This window comes from Camelus dromedarius, chromosome 15 (genome assembly GCF_036321535.1).
Source record: "Camelus dromedarius isolate mCamDro1 chromosome 15, mCamDro1.pat, whole genome shotgun sequence".
In the NCBI taxonomy this organism is placed as follows: domain Eukaryota; kingdom Metazoa; phylum Chordata; class Mammalia; order Artiodactyla; family Camelidae; genus Camelus; species Camelus dromedarius.
In genome coordinates this window covers 14,492,661-14,502,444 of record NC_087450.1, presented here as the reverse complement: position 1 = coordinate 14,502,444, position 9,784 = coordinate 14,492,661, and positions in this window count along the sequence as shown.

The window sequence follows — 9,784 nt, the reverse complement described above, 5'->3', positions numbered from 1 at the left end:
TTTCTGCTCTTGGAAACCAAAATGATTTTTGCTAGGGAGAAAAAAGGCTTCTCACCCAATGATAGGATTGTCATCCCTGGAAGAGGGAACTAAAACCGGAGAAACACTCAGAAACCTAAATAATATTGCAGCCTTATCTGAGAGGGGGTTCTCGTACGAGGACGAAAAGCAGGGAGGAGAGACAGAAAGTAACCTTATGAAGCAGGTCTGTGTGATGCGGTGAGGGCGGCATCTCATCATTACGGGGAAAACAGGAGAAAGGATGCTGAGGAGGAAGTTGCTGGAAGTAAACGTGGCCGGCTTTATTGCTAACAGCGCGGGGCACCCACCGTGCGTCAGGGGCTGAGCCGAAGCCCTTTACAGGAATTGTCTTGCTCGTTTGTACTCGCCCCTGCAATTGTCTTGTTACAGATGAGGAAATCAAGCCTCCACTCAGAAAGGCTGCTCAAAGTCACGCGAGGCATAAACAGCGGACTGAGATTTGAGCCTCAGCAGTTCGACTCCAGAGCACGAGCTCATGATCTCCCTGTGCTCTGCAGCCTTTAAATGATTTTCCTAGGTCCTCCGTGTGCTTTCTCATAAGCCAACTAAATGCCTGCCACCCTAAGTCCTATTATTAAGTGATAAATCATCTCTCAGTTCAACTAGACTGCCTCAAAACCTGAGCATAGTACAAGTCCCACTTGTTTTTTTTTTTTTTCCTTCTGTGAAAAGTCTCATTCACCCTCAACAGCTCACCTGATACAGAGTTCTTAAACTATGAGTGTCATGGGTGTGGGTGCTTTTGGCATCCAGTGACGTTCATAGTCCCTTCGCAGAGCACTGTTTTCAACAAAATGTGATGTGTGTGTGTGTATATATATACTGGACTATTGTTCAGCTGTAAGAAGGAATGAATGACATTCAAACATGCTACAACATGGATGAACCTTGAAAGTCTCATTCTAAGGGAAATAATCTAAACACAAAGGACAAATGTTGTATGATTCCACTTACATGAAATATCTAGAATAGGCAAATTCAGAGAGTAGGTTAAAGGTTGCCAAGATCTAGGGGCAGAGTGGAATGGGGAGTTACTGCTTAATGGGTGCAGAACTTGTGTTTGGAGTCAGGAAGAAATTTTGGAATTAGATCATGGTGATGGACCCACAACACTGTGAATGTGATTAATGCCACCTAATTGTACACTTGAAAATGGTTAAAATGGCAAATTTTATGTTATGTATATTTTACCACAATAAAAACATTTTCCGCCCCCCCAAAAAAACAACAACAAAAAACAAACAACAACAACAAAAAAACCCAACAAAAAACCCAGTGTCTTCAAATTCATTAAATAAAATAGACAGGGATGCCAGAGAAATTAATTATACTGATATACACTTATCAAAATATTTAAAAAATTTAGAGTGTAGTTTTATGAATATTTATATTAAATTCCTTCATGTTAAATCTTCATTGAAAGCCTTAAATTATTAGACAAATATCAGGGCTGAAAAGTACCAAAATTGTGAAGCAGCGATGGCTGTGAATGACATTTTGTGATCTCTTACCAAACCGCAGTGGAACAAGAAACACCTGGCATTTCCCTTGGGCCAGTTTCAGGGACTACTCTTTCTAGAGCTGCTCGTTACCTATGTCAGAACAGCAGGAAGCGCTGAAGTTGAGTTGCAGTTTAGTGAGAATGACAAGGCATGTTTTTCTATCTGTGTTTATGGCCCCTGAACTGGTTAAGGGCCTGAGCGGGAGGCCAAGGCAAGCGCGCCCCAGACTGGGCGCTGGTAGAAATGGAGACGGCGGCCAGGAAGAGGTAAATGGAATGAAATCCACAGATCTCTATTGGGCACATTTCTTTTTTAAATTAAAAAAAAATTTTTTTTTATTAAAGTGTGATTGGTTTACAGTGCTATGTGGGCACTTTTCTTGTAAAGTCACCTCCATAGGCACTGGGGTTCCCCCACTCTCTGCCCTGTGCCTTCATGGGGCCCCTCCGTGTGGCAAAGATTCAGCCAAGAAAGCAGAGATGATCTCTCTGCTGCAAACCTGGAGATTCAGGACTCTGTCGCACAATTATCTGACAGCTGTTTGTTGTCCTAAGCTGTGATGTTGCAAAAATGAATAGGACACACTTCCGGCTCTTGTCCCTTAATGACCAGTTGTAAGGAAACCAGGCATTTGGTTGCTGGGAAGCACAAGGTGGATTTACTTCTCAAGTCGACTGTTTGCTCTTTTCTTGTTTGTTACTTTCTGCTCTTAGATGAATTATTTTGCTTCTGCTTTCCTCGTTTTAATTTTGTTGGCCTTTTCATATTTTCTTGAATTGAACATACACTTCTTTTTATTCTTTCTTGGGTCCTGCACGTGGCTAAGGGAGTGAGTTTTCGCCTGAGTAGAACTTTACTCTTGGTTGGAAGTGTAGAATATCTTTAGCTCGGAAATATATCTTTTTATTTTATTATGTTTGATAAGTGTATTTCTTGGTTCAGGGCTTCCGTATTCTCTTTCTGTATTTAAGATTTCCAGCATTTTTGTGTGTATTTCCTTTTGTCTCCCATGATATTTCTTTCTTCCAGAGTAGACTACTCATTTTTCTTTCACAGGTCTTTCTTTTTTTCTTTTTCTTCTCCTCTCCTCTTTCTTCCTTGTGCTTGTCCTTTTTCACATAAATGTGCATTGCTTTATTTAACTCACCTTGGGCAGAACCAGCTCTCCTGTCCAAATACAGAATGAGTGAATTCCCCTTGATTCCACTCCCTCTCTGTTCCCTTCCACTGAGCTTCAGCTAGCTAGCTTGTGCTCCACGTTATGCTTTGCTGAGGATGGGAAGAGAGAAATGTTCGTTTTGACTACTGTGGTATAGAATATAGTAGTAGTAATAATAATAATTATACTATTAATTCTAATTAATCAAGTGTCTCTGTGTACTCTATTAAGCACTTTACAAGCATGATTGATTTTACTTAATCCTCATAACTCTATGAGATGGGTGGTAATATCGTTCCTGAGGGTCCTTTGCCTTGTGGTCAGCCTATGGTTCAAAACCAGGATGGTTTGGTTTCAGAGTATGGAGTCCCTAGGATGCATTATTTTGTAAACTTGTCTCTTCCACCTTTGTATTGAAAGCAGCTAGGCCAAGGATTAGAAGAGATACCTCTGAATGATATTGATATGGAACTACCCTATCTGGCCTTTCCTTTTTCCCTTCTACATCTATCTGTGTACGGAGGAGTGTTAAGAGAAGGACTCCACTTTTTAGCTGCATTGTGATGAGAATTCTAAGCACAGCAGGTCTCTGAGTTTTTGTCCTGTCTCCAAAAGGCAACAGGCAGGGCTGGTGGACCCAATGGTGCTGTCAGCTTCCACACACTGCTGATGGAAAAGACCCCAAACTGGCCACCAAGGTGGGATCTCTGAGGCTGTGGATAGTAGAGAATCGAGCACCCATAACTCTGTTTCAAAGTTAGACTCACTGAATTATTTATACCAGAAAGCTAAAATTAATAGACTTTTTTGTTGGGAGTAAGCTTGCAGAAACCCAGGGTTAGAACAGTTCTCAGCATGAGGCATTAAAATGTATGTCTGTAGCTCTGACCCTTTTATTTAGGAAGTGGGTTGACCAAAGTCTTCTATGAACTTCAAGGAAGAACAGTTTGAGCATCAATAAATAATAAACAACCAAATGGGTATATTTTGTTTTTTAAGAGCACTAAAAAATATAGAGGACAAAAAAGGTCACCTTCATCTGAACACACAGAGAAATTTATAGAATCCTTGAATTAGAACAGGTATTTGAATTTTAGTGTGATTAATTTTTGGATTCCACCAAGAAAAAAAATGTCTCTAGACTCTTAAAATGGCAGTTGGTAATGAAAACACTAATTCGAAAAGATACATGGAAATGTTCCTAGCGGCATTATTATCAATAGCAAAGATATGGAAGCAACCTGAGTGTCCATCAACAGGTGACTGGATATGACTCAGCCATAAAAAAAGAACGAAATTTTGCCATTTGCAACAACGTGGATGGACTTGCCGGGTATTGTACTAAGTGAAGAAAGTCAGACAGAGAAAGACAAATACTGTGTGGTACTACTTCTATGTAGAATCTGGAAAATAAAATAAACTAGTGAATATAACAAAAAAGAATCTTACAAATGTAGAGAACAAATTAGCGGTTACCAGAGGGGAGAGGGAAGGGGGAGGAGCCAAATGGGGGTAGGGACGTAAGAGGTACAAAATACCATGTATCAAACAAATAGGCTACAAGAATATATAGTACAGGGGAATATAGCCAATATTTTATAATGACTATAAATGAAATATAACCTTAAAATTGTGAATCACTGTGTTGTTCACCTAAAATTTATATAATGTTTTACATCAGCTATACCTCAATAAAAAAGAAAAGAAAAGACTCACTTTGCTGGAGAATTTAGCTCATTTGGAACTGAGAATGCTTCTCCCTTGGTGTGTCCAGTGGAAGCATCGTACGTACTCAGATGACAAGCAGAGCCAGCCGCTGGCTTGTTTACATACTCAGCTAACAGAAGTGCTGTGTTGCTCCCCTTCTGTGCCTGAGGCTCTGCCAGAAAGGAGACCCCTCTGGGGTTCACAGAAGAAATGTCAGAGCACACTGCTCTGCTTAGATAAGATGTTCACAGCTACCCCCTCCAGGGCTTGTGGGCGTAACAAAAATGAAACCGATTTCCTTGGCAAAAACGCTTGCTTTATTATTTTGCAGATTGAAAATTCAGGGATTCTATAAAAACAGTCATTGCAGTTAGAATCATTGTTTTTAGCCTCTAAGATGATTTATTCATTTTTTTTTTAACAAATATCTCTTTAATGCTCCCTCTGTACCAGTACCATGTAGGTGTTGGGGATTCGGCAGTGAATAAGACAAAGTTCCAGCCCCATGGAGTTTATGTCTAGATCAATCAGTCAAGCAATCAAACAAACAAATAAGAGCACATGCATAGGCATATAATTTCTGATAGTGTTATGAGAAAAGTAGAGCAGGGTAAAGGGACACCAAGGGACAATTCATTGAATGAGGCAGAAAGGAATTGGAGGTGGTTTAGGTTGGAAGATCAGGGAAAGCTTGGCTTCTTGCAGATTTGAAGAAGCCAGCTCCGTAAAGATCTGGGAGAAGAGCTTTATAAGCTGAGGAACCAGCAAGTGCAAAGGCCCTGAGGTAGGAGCAAGCCTGGTGAGGTATAGAATAGCAAGAGGCTAGGGTGGCTGGAAGAAGTAAGGAAGAAATGGCCAGAGTTGACATTGATGAGGAGGCCATACACCAGATCATGCAGGACCTCACAGGCCACAGTAAGTGTGTGAATTTTATCCTGACTGTGAGGGCAGTTTGCTGGAGAGTTTCAAGCAAGGAATCAATGTGGCTCTAAGTGAGGGTTTAACATTAAGCACTCTGCCCATTGCACTGAGAATAGTCTAGGGAGAGGGCGCCGAGTCTGGAAGCTGGGAGACTAGCTACAAAGCTATGACTTGCTCTACTTTCTGGAAGACTTCCATTCCGAGGAGTATGTTTCCATATTTTTAATTGCTAAGGAGATTCTTTTGGTTCTCTTAATATCCCTTTTTAATAGCATCCTTATTTTCTTAGATGGAATTTCGTCTCTTATATTACAGAGGATTGTATTGTTACCTTTTGAAGTTCTATTTTCTCTGAATGGTCTTAATGACTAACAAGGGTGTTTTATTTAATTAATTTGTCATTATTACTTTTGGTTTCATGGTTAACAGCATAGATATGAGCCAGATTGCCTTGGTTAAAATAACAACTTCCCCACTAACTGGCTGGGTGAGCTTGGGCAAGTTATTTAATGTCTGCGTGTCAGTTTCTTCCTTTCAATGGGGTTAATAATAATATTAACTCAAGTGCTTGTTCAGAGGATTAAATGAGTAAATACATATAAAATACTTAGAATAGTGCCAAGTTCATATATACAGTCAGTAAGAGTCAGCTCTTATTTTTTCTATTTGCTTTGATCTATTTGCTACATTAGATGCTTTCCTGAGGTGTCTGGGGATTCTTGACTCTCTGTTCAAACTTAAGAATGGGGCACCAGGAGCCTGTCTTGGAGCTCTAGGCACAAGGCAAATGCTTGTCCACTATGGACATGACTCTAGCATCCCTGGTTGGAATATATCCTTTGGGAACAAAATCTAACTTCTGTTCTTTTCTCTTGGACTGATCAGATTCAGAGAGAAGGATCTCTCATCCTTCCACCTGGAGGTTATAGGCTGGACAGTACCACATCATGGCTGGAGTTCTCACCGTTCAGGTTATAAATGTTCATGTAATCTGCCTGTTTTCCAGTGGTACCCATGAGTGTTTTCCATTCATCCATCAACTGTGTTTTGTGTCACAAATCCAGAGTCCCTCTGCTTAATCATCTCCAAAGAACAGCCCTCCAGTCTTCTCCTGGGTGAGCTGGGACAGACCTCCAGCTCCAACTCTGTAAGGTTGGGAGAAGATCTGGAGTCCAAAATCTTCTTCAACAGACTTCCCGTTTTCTTGTTTTCAGCCTCATTTTTACTCTACTTCCAAAGCATCAAGTCCTACTAATTCCTGGGCCTTCTGGGGATTCACTGGTGCAAACGTGGCTGTTTCTCAAGCTGTCATCACTGAATTTGGGGATTTGGACTTCTTGGACCGCTAAGTCCATCTGCTCTCTAACTTCCAAATTCTACTGCTGTTTCTCCTCTTCCGTTTTTGTTGTTGTTGTTGTTGTTGTTGCTAAAAATCCCTTTGCAGTTGTTTTCATGGATACTAGGAAGGATCAGAAATACATGTAAGTATCTAATCTGTCATTTGTAACTCTCCAGTTCAGTCCCTTATTTTAGAGGTGTGAAGCCTGAGGTCCAGAGAGGTTGCACAGCTGGTTGGGGCCAACATGGAACTAAGATTGGGTTCTTTTGATTGCGGCCAAATGTTCTTCCTACTTGTCTTAGTCTGTTCTGTTGCTAAAACAGAATACCATACACAAGGTGGCTTATAAACAACAGAAATTTATTTCTCACAGTTCTGGAGGCCAGGAAGTCCAAGGTCAAGGTGCTGGCAGATTTAGTGTCTAATGAGAGCCCAGTTTCCAGTTCATAGATAGCTGTCTTCTCGCTGTGTCCTCATATGGAGGAGGAAGCACAGGGTAGCTCTGGGGTCCCTTTTATCAGAGCAGTAACCCCATCACCAGGGCTCCTCCCTCATGACCTAAGAACTCCCAAAGCCTCTACCTCCACACTTGGCATGAGGTTTCAACTTATGAATTTTAGGGGGCACACAGACATTCAGGACATTAGCACCGCTACTTCACCCTGACCCTGAGGAGGCTCAGGAGACCTGAATTGATCAAGTTGAGTAGACTCTCTTTGTGACCTGAATGGCCAAGATCAAAGAGCTCACCCCGGCCTCCAGCTTGCTATTAAAGCCTGGAAAGTTTTGATTCTTCATCTGCCCCATCTTCTTACCCATACTTCTCACCCATGACGTTGTCATCTGTACTTCGGAGAGCAACTGTTTTCCTGCATGGTAAGCTAGTACCCCAGGGAGCCCCCTCCTTTTCCCTATGAAAGTTAGCTTTCATCAAGAGGGTGAAATTCCCCTGAATTTTGGGTAAAATGATAGTTTTCTCAGGCAAAAGCACAACCAGGCTATGAGACTGTGTATATATGTCAAAGCAATGTGATGACATATAGAGGAGGAGTTGGGAGAAATGGCATCAATGAACCAATCAGGGCCCGGATCAAATAAAGCAAGTTAAGGGAAGAAGATGAGTGTTCTAGCACGGTGGACCAGGGAGGGGAAGAGGAGGAGAAACGGTTTGGAAAGTCTTATCTGCTGAAGACTTTATATTTTGTTAATATATTTTGTCCAGATGAATATTTTAACTATGAAGGAGAAGACCTTGCTGTAATATATGTCAGAAAGTTAACTCAATTCTGCTATAATTCAGAACAACAGACACCTACAAGGCTTGGCATCTTATCGGTATCAACCTGCCAGCCCAAGAGCACCCAATAACACTGGCCAGGATCGCTCCTGGTACGCGATGAACTGCAAGAAGTCAACTATCCGATGGACCCTATTTGGACAATTATTGCCCAGTCTCCCTAAACTCAGGTTCCACCCTTACTACCCACTCACAATGGATGGTCCCCTTTAAAAGCATCTGAGCTGAAGAAAATCTCTGCAGAACCCTCAGGGTTTACCATTAGACCATAGCTGAGCTGGGAAAGACCTCAGCGATTACTTAATCTAAACTTTATGTTTTACAGTAAAGGAAATTTGGTCCTAGGAGTTTGCTTAAGGTTGTATGACTCACTGGTAGTAGACTTTCAGAAAAATGTTATTGTCCTTCGGACAGGGTTCCAGAGGAGGTTACAAGTCATTCATTCATTCATTCACCAAATAGTCATTACAGGCCGGCCGTGTGGCACGCAGCGCTCCGGACATTACGTCTGCAGGGTGAATCAGATAAAGCTTGAGCTTTGTGGAGCTCATATCCTGGAGGCGATTGGCAGCGAATAAACCAGAAAACAAATGAATAGCTGATGAAGAACATGAAAAAAGTCAGAAAGGCTGACGTGAGCAGGGGGATGGATATTTTAGATTGATGGGCAAGGAAATTTTCTTCGAGGAGTTGGCACGTGATCAGACACCTTAAGAAAGTGAAAGGAACAAGCTGGAAATATCTGGGACAGAACATTCCAGGGTGAAGGATCAGCAGGTGCACAAGCCCTGAAAGAGGAAGAAGACTGGAGTGTGTAGGAACAGCAAGAAGGCCAGGGTGGATGGTGCAGAGTGAATAAAATGGGGGGAAAATAGGTCATAGGAACAGGGCAGCCGGAGAGAAAATTCCACAGGATCTTACAGGTATGAAGAGATTTGGATTTTATTCTAAGAGGGTGGGAAGCCTCTGAGGAGTTTTGAGCAAGGGAGTAGCCAACATGAATTTCTTTTTCACACGATCTCTCTCTTACAGGGGTGGACGTAGGGGAGCCAGTTAGGAAGCGACTGTCCAGATGAAACATGAATGTGTCATCGGCGAGGATGGCAGTGGCAGAGATGGGAGAAGTGGGTGGATTCATATTTGTTTTGAAAAATAAGATGGTAGGACTTTATCAATATTGGATGTGGTATAGGAGGACACAGGAGTCAAGGATGCTTCTAGGGTTTTTCATGAAAAACTGGACAAATGATGACCTGCATCTTCTGTCCACCTGCCACTAATCAGCATCTCCTGTGCGGGTTTAGGTCAGGTGGGTGGGAAGGGGGCTGGATGCTAAGGGATACAGAGAAAATGAAGTTCAGCAACTCATTTCACAGAAAAGGAACTGAAACCAGCGAAGTTAAGCAACCTTCCTCACCCTCTTCTTGGTGAGAGCTTAGTTTTATGGAAGCCAATTTTGAATATTGCATTTAATCATCAACTCTGGGCTCTGGACTGTCTCGTCATGAGGCTCTCATTGTGCTGATTGATAAGACAGCAAAGCAGAGAAGTGGTGTGCTGGAATGAGAAAGTTCTGGCAGGAAATGAAATGGCCGTTACCACCCGTGGCTCGCCTGCCTCTCCCTGCAAGGCTTCTTTTGAAATGCTCTTGCATTGCCTTCCCATTGAGTAATTTCACAAGGCTTCATTTAACTTGTGTTCATCTGCATTCACTCACATAATGAAGATGTGTCTTCCAACTGGCCTGGAACACAGTGTGTGGTGACTTTGTGCCTTCTGCGCTGTGTCCCTTCCCTGGGGGGCCTGAACCCATGCTC